At 41.1% G+C, this 12520-nt stretch overlaps 1 pseudogene; it reads left to right on the forward strand.

The window, feature by feature from the left end:
* The window catches only part of LOC102834786, a 19701-nt pseudogene extending 18587 nt beyond the window's left edge, over positions 1-1114 (forward strand).
* The last annotated feature ends 11406 nt before the right edge of the window (positions 1115-12520 follow it).

Below are 12520 nucleotides of genomic sequence, written 5' to 3' on the forward strand. Positions count from 1 at the left end.
CGATAAGCATTGGACTGCCAAACGAAAAGTTAAGAGTTGTGCCCAAGAGCTACTCAATGGGAAACAGATGCAACTTTCTGCTCTGACAAAGTTTTGCAGGCTTGGAAACCCTACAGGGGGTTGCTGTAAATCAGAATGGACTTGAAGGCACTTAACAACAAACAATTCTGCCTAAGGTAGAACCAATGTTGACAAAGGATATGGAAGGCAGTATCACCCTGCTTAGAGAATTCAATAATGAATGCAATGTATATGCAATCTAGTTTTAGCAGAAGGGAGACTCTGATTTTCAAACAAGTGTCAGTCATCAATGGAAGAAGACAAACACAGTAGAGTGTTCACTTGATGTTATTTGTTTTTATAATCAATACTTTTTTTTTTTAAATGTACTTCCCCTCCATGCCAGGCTTCCTTATACAACAGGTATGGGTCACGTTCTCACTCACTTTCTTTCTGCTGCCATCTGGGTTCTGAGTTGCCTGTAGAAAGTGCCCAGTGAAGCCACAGAAACCACCCCTACTACAGAACAGGAGTTGTCACAGCCCCAGGCTGAGACAGCATCTGAAATAGAATCTGACAGTGATAAATCAGTACCAGAGCTCAAAGAACAGGATTCCACCTAGGCAGCCCCTACAACAAGTCCAGAAGTTGATGAAAAACCAATCAATAAAACAAAACAGAGTCAAAGTGAGAAGGTATGGAAGGTTATGTTCAAACTGGGTCTTCAACAAGTCACAGGGGTTACTAGAGTCACTATCTAGAAATCTAATACTCTCTTTGTAATCACCAATCCAGGTATCTATAAGAGCCCCTTTTAGATACCTACACAGTTTTTGGAGAAGTCAAGATTGAGAATTTATCTTATCAAGCACGGCTAGCAGTTGCTTAAAAATTCCAAGTTCAAGATGAAGCTGTCCTGAACATTGAGGAAAACAAACAAACTCCAACTGTACAAGAGGCAAGAGTAAGGAAGAAACAGTAGATGAAACAGGTGTGGAAGTTAAGGGCACGAATTAGTCATATCATAAGCAAATGTATCAATGGCAAAGCAGTCCAAGCCCTGAAGGACAACAGTAATAGTATTTTAAATGCCAGTATGGAATCAACAATGTAACCATCTGAAAACAACTTTTTTTTTGGTATTTCAGAAGAGTAACTGCAGTCTGATTTGAAATTTGTACTGTTTCTATCATTAATAAAGTTATGACTTCTTGTTAATTTATTTTTAAAATAGAAAATATACTTACTGCAATGCTAGATATTTACCATAATTCATCAACTAGAAGATACTATCATTTACAAGATATATAACATGATAGTATATATCACTGTTGTTGTTAAGTGCCATCGAATCAGTTCCGACTCACAGCGACCATGTGTAGAGTTTTTGAAGCTGTAAATATTTTCAGGAGCAAAAGCCTCCTCTCTCTCCTGTGGAGCAACTGGTGGGCTGGCTCAAACCATTGACCTTGTGGTTCACAGTCCAGTGTTTACCCAGAGTCACCGTGCTCCCCTCTTGTTGTTGTTGTGTGTAGCTAGTTGGTTCCAACTCATGGCAACCCTGTAGGGTTTCTTGGGTTGTAAATTCACAGGAGCAGAAAACCTCATCTGTCTCCTGTGGAGTGGCTGGTGGGCTTGAACCACTAACTTTGCAATTCACAGTCCACTGCTTATCTTCTAGAGCTCCCCCTAGAAAGGAAATAAAATTTCTGCCAGTTATGAACCGTGCTTTTCCATTTATGTTGAAATTTTTATTTTGTATTTATTGAAGTAATTTTTAAAGATTTATTTTCAGAGATGTTATCATATATAATATCATATAGGTATGCATGTTGTGCATGTCTAAAAAGGAAATGTCCATGGAAAACCAAGTGGTTAAGGAATTACTAAAATCCTTCTCTTTCAGAATCCACTTTTAAGAATCACATTTTTGTCCAACATTGTCAAAGCCAGTGTTACATACAGTATTGTTGCTGCATACCAGGAGTGTTGAAGATATTACATTTCATAATAAACTGTACTACCTGGACTGAGATTTTCCCCCAAGTTGCTGTCACCTGACTGTAAGTGATGATGTCCGTGCTTCAGCTAGCTTAAAACCTTGGTGGCTGACCATGTCACAATTTCAGAGATGTATAAATGTGAAGAATTGATGCCTTTGAATTGTAATTTTAGTAAAGAATTTTGAATTCACCATGGACACAGAAGAATGAACAAATCAGTCTTACAAGAAATATAACTGGATTTTTCCTTAGAAATGAGAGTAATCAAACTTTGTCTTGAGGACATCTAAAGTAGGTCAAGAAAAATAAGGGGAATTCTGAATGAGATGGACTTACACAATAACCACAACAATAAACTCAAACATATCATTAATGATTAAGTTGGCCTAGAACTAGACAATGAATGCTTTCATTCTGTTATACTCATCAAGAGTCAGAAGCAACTTGACAGCAACTAACAACAACATAAACATAGTGGCAGTGAATGGAATCTGAGAGAACATCTCAGAATCCAAGAAACATAGTTACTAAGCTCTGAGGTTTTGATTTTTGACCTGAGGACTAAGCCCAGAGGGGATTGACCCTCAATGTTTTGTTTTTATCTTTCTTCTGATTCAGCTATCGCTGTTTCCTGGGCTAACAGCACATGGGATCATCAAGGGAGTTTAAAACTCACCAGTGCCTAACCATCACTCAATTTAATCAGAATTTCTGAATTAAAAAAAATAAAACAAAAAACTTCCCAGGTGATTGTAATGTGTGACCATGGTTAAAAGCACTGAGCTACATCCTCCAAAAAATCCACCCCTTACATTTTCTCCTTATAGCTGTTTTTACAAGAAAAGTAATGTTCTCTGCGTTATCTAAATTATCTAGAGATTGACAGGACAGTATTAAACTGCAGTTCCTTATTTTGATTTTTTTTTTCCTTTAAGTTAAAAAGTTCACCAATGCTTGAAATAATTTTAGTTCATACTTTCTGTTTTTTCCTTCAATATTATTGCAGATCTACTTGATGAATTTGATAATTCTATATTGTAGTTCTTCAAATGTATTTTAAATATTTAAAATAAAAAGCTAAACATCATCTCCTTGATTAAAATTTAAAATTTCCTGTGAAGGAATTTTGGATTTATAAACTAATTACATATAGATGCCACAGAAGCATTCCATACTGAGACCAAATTTCACCCTACTGTGCAGGCAATAAACAGTTCATCTCAAAGACTCAGATAGTTCATCAGTTCTTCCCCCTTGATGAAACAGATATTATACAATACCATTGATGCATTTGAATTATTGTGTTGGAAAATAATATTTTTAAATAATAAAAATAATAAAGTACCACAGACTAGCAGAAGAACAAACAAATCTGTCCTGGAAGAAGTACAGTCAGAATGCTCCTAAGAAACCAGGTTGGTGAGACTTCGACTCTCATACTTTGGATAAATTGTAAGGAAGGACCAATCCCTGGATAAGGATACCATGCTTGGAAAAGTGAGGGGTTCTTGAAAAAGAGAAAGTCTCTCAACAAGATGGATTAACACAGTAGCAACAACAATGAGCTCAAACAACAATTGTGAGGATAGCACAGGACAAAATGATGTTTCATTCTGTTATGTATAGGGTAGTTATGAGTTGTAGCCAAAATTGATGGCACCTAATTATATAATAATAATCTGTAAAGCATATTTGTCACAATACCTGCAAAATGGAGTACACAGAAATCAAATTGACTGTATCTGTGGAAACAAATCATGGAAAAGTTCCATGTCACCAGCCAAAACAAGGCCAGGGGCAGACTGTGAAACAGACCATCAATTGCTCATATGCAAGTTTAGACTAAAGATAAAAGAAAATTAAAAGAAGTTCATGATATCCAATATAATACCTTAAAGAAATCCTCCCAAAGTTTAGAGACCATCTCAAGGACAGATTTGATGCATTAGACACTAATTATCAAAAACCAGAACAGTTGTGGGATGATATCAAGAACATCACACAGGATGAAAGCAAAATTTCATTACAAAGACAAGAAAGAAAGAAACAACAAAATGGATGTCAGAAGAGACTATAAAACTTGTTCTCCAGCATTTGTTGTTATTGTCAGGTGTCATTGAGTTGGTACCCTATGCACAACAGAACAAAACAGTGCACAATCCTGAGCCAACCTCACAATTGTTGCTATATTTGAGCCCATTGATACTGCCGCTGTGTCAATCCATCTCGCTGGAGATCTTCTTCTTTTTCTCTGACCCTCCACTTTACCAAATATGATATCTTTCTCCTGTGTCTGGTCCCTTCTGACAATATGTCCAAAGTATGAAAGATGAAGTCTGCCATCCTGGCTTCTAAGGAGCACATGGTTGTACTTCTTCTAAAACAGATCTATTTGTTTTTCTGCCAGTCCATCGCACTTTTAATATTCTACTCCAACACCATAACTCAAATTCATCAAATCTTCCTTATCCACTGTCCAACTTTCACATGCATAAGAGATTATTGAAAATATCATGACTTGGATCAGACACACCTTAGTCCTCAAACTGACATCTTTGTTCTTCAACACTTTAAAGAGGTCTTGTGAAGCAGATGCAATACATAATTTGATTTCCTGACTGCTGCTTCCATGAGTGTTGATGGCTGATCCAAGCAAAATGAAGGCATTGACAACTTCAATCTTTGCTCCATTTAAATGGATGTTATTTATTGGTCCAGTAGTGAGGATTTTTTTTTTTCTTTACATTGAGGTACAACCCAAAGGCTGTGGTCTTTGATCTTCATCAATAAATATTTTAAGTCTTCTTCACTTTCAGAAAGCAAGGTTATATCATCTACATATTACAGGTTTTTAATGAGCCTTCCTCCAATTTTGATGCCATGTTTTACTTCATATGACCCAGCTTCTTGGATTATTTGCTCATCATACAGGTTGAATAAGTATGGTGAAAGAATACAACCGTGGTGCACACCTTTCCTAGTTTTAAAACATATTGTGTTCTCTTGTTCTGTTTGAATAACTGCCTCTTTGTCTATGTACAGGTTCCTCATGAGCACAATTAAGTGTTTGGAATACCCATACTTTGCAATGTAGTCCATAGCTTGTCATAATCTATGCAATCAAAAGCTTTGCAAAGTCAATAAAGCCCAGCATAGGGATGCTAAAGCAAAGGGAAGAAATGAGGAGATAAAATAGCTGAACAGAAAGTTTGAAAGGGCAGTTCAAGAAGACAAAGTCAAGTATTATAATGCAATGTGCAAAGACCTGGAATTACAAAACCAAAAAGAAAGAATGAACTCAGCATTTCTCAAGTTGAAAGAACTGAAGAAAAAATTCAAGCCTTGCGTTGCAATATGGAAGAAATACATGGACAAACTATTGAATAATGCAGAAAGCATGAAAAGAAGATGGAAAGACTACAGAATCATAGTACCAAAAAGCAATGGTCAATGTTGAAACCTTTCAAGAGGTAGCGTATATTCAAGAGCTAATGGTACTGAAGAAAGAAGTCCAAGGTACACAAGTTGAAGGCATTGGCAAAGAACAAGGCTCCAGGAATTGATGGAATACAAATTGAAACCTTTCAACAAACTGATGCAGCACAGGAGGTGCTCACTCATCTATGCCAAGAAATTTGTAAGACAGTTACACAGGCAACTAACTGAAAAGTAAAGTTTTGAGGAAATCAGAGAAATGTTGTTATGTTTTTAGTAGTATTGTGGTGATGGTTATGTGCCATGGAATCAGTTCCAACTCGACAGCAATTAACAGCAGTGGCAGCAGATGTTATTTATGAAGAACATGAATAAAATAATGAATACACACAAATCAAAATGCAAATAAAATCACCTAGTGTATACTTCTGTATTTCACGGTTTCTAGCAGTCTATGCCTCAAACATCCTGGTCTCACCTATGTAGAGGAAAGTCCACCCATGTCTCTATGATGACCAAGTTGTTGTTGTGTTAAGTGCCGTTGAGTCGGTTCCAACCCATAGTGACCCTGATAGGGTTCCCAAGGAGTAACTGGTGAGTTTGAACCACTGACCTCGCAGATCAAGCCAACTTTGCCAAGTAGGGTGTAATAAAATTACTTGCAGAATTACTTATTTCTTGGTTCATATAACCTTTATAAAAGTGTTTGAACTGCACATATTAGGCTTTTTCCAAATCTACTCACCAAAATCAAAGTCAGATTCTTATGGAAAACCAAAGCCATTAGTTGAATGATACGTATCCTAGTGTGTGTCTTAGTTACCGCGAGCTGCCATAATAACAATGTCAACAAAAAATACCTTACATAGTGGCTTTAAAGAACAGAAATCTATGTCTTCACAATTTTGGAGGCTAGAGGTCCAAACCAGGATTTCATCCAGGGTGATTCCAAGTTTCAGGCATCTGACAAAATCCTTAGCAATCTTTTGTTTACAAACAGGTCTTCACATAGGATCTGTCCTCCCTCTGTTTATGTCTCTGTGTCTATTTTGCTCCCTTTTATAAGAGTCCTGGCATGGCGCTGTGGGTTAATGTGCCAGACTGCAAAGCCGTTTTAACTGCAAGGTTGGTGGTTCAAGCTCACCAGTGTCTGTTTGGAAACCGCATACAGGGTTGCTATAGATCGAAACCAATTCGATGGCACTTAACAACAACAACAACTTAGAAGTAGGCCCTATTATGTATGCCTCATTAACATAACAAAAGCTCCTATTTCCAAACAGGGTTGTAATTACAGGTACAGAAGGTACAATTCTAACACATATTTTCAAGGAGTCACAATTCAATCCATAACAGTAAGGAAGAACAGGAATTACCAATAAAAATATGTGCTTCATCAAATTGCAGCAATTTACAGTTGTTTCCTTTATCAATTTTTTAAATCTTCTGTTAGTGGAGTTGTGATCTACAGGCCATCAAAGCTAGGAACTCCAGGATGAGCTGGAGTTGCTGAGATGGCAAGTACAAGCACTGCAGGAAATGAAATCACCATTCAAAGAGGAGCAGTACCTGGAGCCTGCCATGATAGAAGTGGTGGACTCTTCCAGGGAGGAAGGTGATAGTGCCATTTGGTTCAGGGCTCAACCTTTGGTAACACAGAAGATGAAAATTCAGCTGTCAATGGCCCAGGTTAATGAACTGCACTGCAAAGTCATTCAAGCCACAAAGTCAGTGGTTCAAGCTCACTAGCTGCTCCTTGGAAACTCTATACAGGGTTGCTATGGGTCAGAACCTACTGGATGGTACTTAACAACAACAATGGCCTGGCGGGGGGTGGGGGGGCATACCAGCAGGTAATCTGCAAGCAATGGAGTTGACTACATACCACCTGTACATACAGATGAAATTGGTGGATCTGGGTAAACAGCTCAGACAGAAGCTTGGCAAGTCACTGGCTGCATGGCTGTTGAGACTATGGGACTTGGAGGTTCATGGCATTATGTGTACTGAATGGGAAACAGAGATATTGCCTCTGTTACATTGAACCCCTCCACACATACCTTGTGACACAGATTGCAGAATAGCCACAGGTATGTGCAAGGAGGGCATGTAACCCAATCTTTGCTGGAGTGGGTGGTGGCTGCCTGTTGTATCATTTGGACTAACAGGGGCAACATCCCAGAAACTATCAGCAAGTGGCAGTCATATACCAAATTGATGCAGGTTCTCTGAGAGCTGGGTATACATCAGGCTATGTTTAATTTAAATGCTCTAGGTCCAGACGATGAACATTTTACTATCAGCATGAGGAACACAACATTACAAAATGCCTCTTCCTCTCTCTTTAGCTCTTTATCCTAGCACTTCACATAGTCCTGCCCATTAATGAAATAACCATTCCAAGTCTTGGGGAGGCTGATATTCTCAGAATGCAAAATGAAGTATGGGCAGAATCCTGCAGAGAGTTGCCTAAGAAGGGAGTGAAGCCAGTAAACGTAAACTGCACTCAGATGTGGGTAGACCTGTTAGCAGCTGGGATTGACACTAGAAGGAAACAAAGGACAAAATAGAAGGAAAACTAAATGGATACCTACTGGAGCTCTGGAAGCAATTTAAAAAGAAACAGTGGTTCACCTCAATGAAGAAGCAGAGAGTATCAGGATCCTCTGGTACGAGAGCTCACATGAGTGCACAAATGGTCAGATTAGAAGACCACATTGAATTTGGAAACCAGGAGCCAACAATGAAATTCCATTTCTAGTTTGAATAGGGAGAGAGCCGAGGAACCCATCTGCAGGGGACAGGCAGGGACCAGAAGCCGTATCTGGAATTGGCAATTCACTGGTCCTCTTCTAATGTACAGAGGGTCCTGGCTCTGGTAGATACAGAATCTGTGTGTTCTCTTCTATATGGTAACTTGGACAAGTTCATAGGCCCTCCCATCATGATACAAGGATACAGGGGGGCCGTGTGTGAGAATGAGAGAGAGCAGTGAATTACCTTTGGGGATAAGTTGATTGCCTCTCCATACCTATAAGGTATATGTGTCTCCCATCCCTGAGTACATCTTGGGTGTGGATTCCTACAGAGCCTGTAGTTGGAGACCAAAGTTTGAGAGTTTCCCTTGCAAGTTAGGGTTGTGAAAGCAGTAGTGAGATCCATGCTTCTTATGCCCCTCACAACTTCTGATGCCAAGGCATGTCACAAACGTAAAACAATATTGGCTTCCCAGAGGACAGAAGGAAATATTGGGACTGATCTGAGAGTTGGAAGAAGTAGGGTTTGTGCACCCCAACCATAGACCCTATGACTCTCCTGTCTGGCTGGTGAGGAAGCTGGACAGGATTTGAAGTATGACATAAAGCTGCTGGGAATTGAATAAAGTAATACTCCTATTGCATACAGATATCCCTTTGGTGGCGGACTTCAAGGATCATTTAAGCCATCATCTGGGAAGCTACCATTTTGTGAATGATTTGGCTAACACCTTCTTTTCTACTGATATAGCTTCTGAGAGTCAGGACCAGTTTGTCTTTACCTAGGAAGGGAGATATGGACCTTTAATGACCTCCCCCAGAGGTATTTGCATACACCCACCCTGTTCCATAAGAAGCACTGGTAGGGTTGTTGTTGTCAGGTGCCATCAAGTCAGAACCAACTCATAGAGGCCCCATGCACAGCAGAACAAAACAATGTCCGATCCTGGGCCAACCTCACTACCGCCGCCACACTTGACGCCATCAATGATGTCACCTGGCTGATCCATCTCGTTGGGGGTCTTCCTCTTTTTCTCTGACCCTCCACCTTACCCAGCATGACATCCTTCTCCAGCGACTGTTCTCTCCGGACAATGTGTCCAAAGCAGGAGAGACGAAGCTTAGCCATCTTGGCCTCCAAGGAGCACTCTGGTTGCACTTCTTCCAAAGCAGATCTATTGGTTCTTTTTTGACAGCCACCACAACTCAAAGGCATCAATTCTTCTATGATCTTCCTTATTCACTGTCCAGCTTTCACATTCATATGAGGTTATTGAAAATACCATGGCTTGGGTCAGGCGCACCTTAGTCCTCAAGCTGACATCTCTGCTCTTCAGTACTTTAAAAAGTTCCTGTGTGTGGTAGGGTAGTGGTTACAAATTGGGCTGCGAATAACACGGTCAGCAGTTCGAAACTACCAGCTGTCCCACGGGAGAAAGATGAGGCTTTCTGCTCCCATGAAGATTTACAGCCTATGAAACCCTGTACAGGGTCGCTATGGGTCAGAACCGATTCCATGGCACATAACAACAATCCTGTTCCACGGCCTGTTGGCAGTAGATTTGGCCAAATGGGACCAGCCTAAAGGAGCTCTGGTAGTGTAGTGGTTACGAATTGGGCTGCGAATCTCACCATCAACAGTTTGAAACCACCAGCTCTTCCGTGGGAGAAAGATGAGGCTTTCTGCTCCAGTAAAGATTTACAGCATCGGAAACCCTGTACACGGTCGCTATGAGTTGGAACCAACTCCACGGCACATAATAACAACAACAAACCTGTCAAGTTGTATCACTATAGTGATGATGTTATATTAACCAGAGACTGTCATGCAGACTTGGAGTAAGCAGTGCCTAGCCTGTTGACTCACCTAAAGACACATGGTTGTTCAATAAATGAAAACAAGTGGCAGGGGCCTAGATTGTCTGTCAATACTTGGGAGTGGTTTGGTCGGGTAAGAAAAAGGTGATCTCTGATGCTGTAGTAGATGAGGTGCAGGTCTACCTACAATGGACAATAGTGAAGCAATTGCAGACTTTTCTGGGTCTGCTAGGATGCCTCCCATCTGACCCAAATGCTAAAGACTTTGTATTGCTTGATACACAAAGGGGCTAGTTAAAATTGGATGGCTGAATTTCAAGCTGCTTTTGAGATGGCCAAAGACTCCATCAAGATATCACAAGGACGGCACATGCTAGATGCAGCTTGGCTCTGTGAATTAGACATACATATCACCCCAGAGGGTTTTGGATGGTGCCTATGAAATAGTCAGAGCAGTTGTGACCACTTATCAGATAATGGTCCCAATTATGGAAGGGGGCTGAGGCCCACTACTCTTTAATTGAGAAGCAATTGGCATTGGTCTATGCAGTCCTGTTGGCCATGGTGTGGCCATTATGACCACTGCCAGGGGAGAAGTAAGGACAATGTACCCTATAGAAGGGTAGGTACATGACTGGGTAACTAAACCCAGAATGGAGCTGCACAGAAACTCACATAGACTAAATGAGGTGCCTATATTCAGCAGCAAAGTATGTTGAGTACAAGTCTCTTAAAAAATGAACTGTGAGACATTTTGGACCCAGTGACCTATGTGAGTATAGAAGAACCACACCATAAAGTTGTGAAACAAGAGCCAGAGACCCGCCTATATGCAAAAGGGCAAGACCCAATACTAGCCATTACATGGGACATGGATGAGTCTAGTAGAGGCCAATCTGAAATGTGGACAACCATTGTTTTCCACCACGCCCCACAGGCACCATATGGTACGATGCTGGGACAGGTCAAAGAAGACAATGAGCTGAACTGTGGGCAATGTGGCTGGCAGTTATGAATGAACCCTCTCCCCTAACATATGTACAGATAACTGGGTGGTATATTAAGGATTGACCTTCTGGATTGTCACATGGAAACTAAACAAGTGGTTAGTTATGTGTCACCCGCTATGGGGACAAGTCCAGTGGTAAGACCTGTGGAACATGGGCCACCAAAAGCAGGTAATGGTATACCATGTTACTGGATACAGTCCATTAGCCTCCCCAGGAAATGACGAGGCAAGGGCAAGATGACTGGACCTGGCCTGTTGGGGGACCTGGCTCAATGGCTGCATTGCCATCTGCTGCATGCAGGCCAGAAAACTATGTGAGTTAAGGCCTGGAACATGCCCTTAATAAGTGAGGAAACAGCAGGCACCTGCAGCAAATGTGTCGTATGCTCATGGTTACACCTATGAAGGCTGGGAGCCTTGGATGACCAAGTCCTCTGGGGCTAGATACCATTGCCATGATGGCAGGTAGGCATTATTGGCCCCCTGTTACTTTCAGAGGGTTTCTGTTATGTGGCCACTTGTATGAATACTGCCACTGCATTGATGGCCAGTTATCCATTTGTTGGCCAGACCAGCAGGCAGTTATGAGGGTCTTGGAGAAGTTGTATGTGGCTATGGATGGCTGCTAGTGATTGAAAGTGATAATGGAATCCACTTTACAGGCCACCAGATAAGAGAGATGGCATGGAAGTTTCACGTTCCATACCACGCCCCGGTAGCAGGAATCTTTGAGAGATATAATGGACTCTTGAAACAGGGTTTGAATGCTGGAGACTGTGTAGCTTCCCTAAGAGGTCAAAAGGCTACGAGTTAAATCAGAGAGGGGGACTTGCCATAGGAGAAGCATTGTTGCACCAGGATACTGCCCATGCACAGTTGCAAATCCAGATTACCAAAAAATTATTAAAACCAGGGTTTGGAGACAGAGTAATATATTACTTCCCACACTGACAGGGCATGCACACAGTCAATGAGCTCAATGGAATTGGTCATGGACCGCCAAGTCACCCATCTTAGGTGGGTGGCCTTATTGGGAAAGGGCTAGAGGTGGATCTACAAATTTCCCCCTGGGTAATGGGTGAATGGCCCTCAGAACAGATGGTTGTTGTTGTTGTTAGGTGATCGAGTCAGTACCAACTCATAGCGACTTTATGCACAGCAGAACGAAACACTGCCCGATCCTGGGCCAACCTCACTATTGTTGCCACGCTTGAGTCCACTGATACTGCCATTTGACCAATCCATCTCGTTGGGGGTCTTACTCTTTTTCTCTGACCCTCCACCCTACAAAACATAATATCCTTCTCCAGCGACTGGTCCCTCCTGACAATATATCTGAAGTATGAAAGACAAAGTTTGGCCATCTTGGCCACCAAGGAGCACTCTGCCTGCACTTCTTCTAACACAGATCTGTTGGTTCTTTATTGACAGCCCATGGCACTTTCAATATTCTCCTCCAACACCATAACTCACATGTGTCAATTCTTCTACGGTCTTCC

This window comes from Chrysochloris asiatica, unplaced genomic scaffold, assembly GCF_000296735.1.
Source record: "Chrysochloris asiatica unplaced genomic scaffold, ChrAsi1.0 scaffold00311, whole genome shotgun sequence".
NCBI classification, from domain to species: Eukaryota; Metazoa; Chordata; class Mammalia; order Afrosoricida; family Chrysochloridae; genus Chrysochloris; species Chrysochloris asiatica.